Genomic DNA, 1,809 nt, shown 5'->3' with positions numbered 1-1,809 from the left:
GCCAAAGATCTCCCCGTCTACACAGTAAAACCAGAATGCAAAGACGGCCCAATTCGCACATTGCACAGGGATCTCCTCCTTCCGTGTGGGTTTCTTCCTGCAACAGAGTCAGGAACATCAGATGAGACTATTCCAATCACAACCCCTTTAACTCGTCAACAGAATAAGACACAGCAGGAATCTCCTGAGTACTTTGTTGAAGAGGATGAATTGGAACCAACTTTTGTCCATCTTGCCCCACTCCCAATGGAGTTTAGGGTGGAGAAGTCTCTCAGCCCCCTACAGTCTTTTCCTAGTGGTGAGGAGGAAGAAGGTACTCCAACACCTAGACCTGAAATGGGATCAGCTGGGAAGCTCTGTTAGGGATCTCAGAGTGAAAAACCATTGGAGTTTGATGCTGATGAGACATCTGAGGCAGATTTGCTTGAAATCTTACCCGAACCCATTCTTGAAACCGTATCTACAGACTTGTCCGATCCTGAAGTCTCTGACAACTTAACGGCCGAGCCTAGTCCTGTGACATTACCAACTCTTAATAGCTCAGATTCGGTTGCTGACCCCCCTCTGAGGCGGTCAACGCGTCACAGATCACCACCTAGGCGACTTCAGTATGCCCATTTAGGCAATCCATTGATATCAGTTGTTCAGTCTCTGTTACATAGTCTGTCAGATGCTTTAACCACCACAACCACCAATTCTAATTCTTCAGTCGTACATGTTGTGTAGTGTTAACATGCAACGGGTCGTGCATGTATTCAAGGGGGGAGGGTGTAACCCAGAGTAAAATCTGTTTTACTAGCATTTAGCAATTTCCTGCACTTATTTCCTGCCATTGAACACATCACCAATACATGACTCCAACCACATGACTTTGCTCAGCCAATCGGATGGCATGTAGGTCATAGTAAGCCTGTCCCGGCTTCCTCCCGTCAGATGCGTGGAGGCAAGCCAGGTGACAGAGCTGTTGCAGGTTTGTATTGGCAAACATTTGCTTTTCCCGTTTTAATGCATTTTTTTTTTAACCGCAACTACCTTATGCAACTTAGACGCTGATTACTGTGAGCCAGAGCCATAGTGTTGTTGTGCACTGAACAGAACGGAATTGGTGAGTTTGAACTTTTAATTGACTGTTTGTATTGCTACCAGCTGACGCTAATTGGCTGCTGCCGGTCCAAACAATTTGATTTTGATTCTTGATTTGACCGATAGTTGTTGAATAACAAATGTTGTGAAGCTATGTAATATGTATATAGCAGTTGAAATGTTTTAGTTAAATCCTTGCTGGTTAAATATACTGTTTGTTTATTTATAAATTGTGTACACAAGAACAAGAATAACTTAATGTATTTAGCTTAACTGGCTGACACTTTTTTTTGTATTCTTGTGATTTCTTATTGGCCTTGTTTATTTAATGCAGGCCAGGTGACCCTTTTTGGGTATGAAAAAGGATGGCGAGCCAATGAACGGCTAGGAGCAGGACTCATTCTGCATTTTAGCTTCCACTGGACTGGTAGGAAGCTATCAAAGACGACGCTCTGTCCCCATTTCCCAAACACACTGATTTCCACAATCATACACACCATTCCCCCCGTTTATGGACAATAGCGCTTGGACATCTCTCATGGACATTCAGATAAAACTCATGGACTTCAGTGTGGATCAGTGGTTTTGATGTTAACATGTGTTATTTATGGGGAACTGTTTTTTGAGAATCTATATTGCTTGGTATAAGCCATAAGCCAGAAGAATTTGCTTAGTTGTCTTTGTGCACCCCCACTGGGTTTTGATTAATTGAATAGCTGCAGCAGG

At 43.2% G+C, this 1,809-nt stretch overlaps 1 long non-coding RNA gene across 1 annotated transcript; it reads left to right on the top strand.

Annotated features, from left to right (window-relative positions):
- Nucleotides 1–386: 386 nt before the first annotated feature.
- Nucleotides 387–1,809, top strand: LOC120438811. Its single transcript, XR_005612169.1, has 3 exons — nucleotides 387–970; nucleotides 1,047–1,105; nucleotides 1,418–1,809. It is a non-coding gene; the product is annotated as an uncharacterized LOC120438811 (long non-coding RNA).

This window comes from Oreochromis aureus, linkage group 3, assembly GCF_013358895.1.
Source record: "Oreochromis aureus strain Israel breed Guangdong linkage group 3, ZZ_aureus, whole genome shotgun sequence".
NCBI classification, from domain to species: Eukaryota; Metazoa; Chordata; class Actinopteri; order Cichliformes; family Cichlidae; genus Oreochromis; species Oreochromis aureus.
Note: the sequence above shows the minus strand (reverse complement) of the source record. Positions and strands in the feature narration are given on the sequence as shown.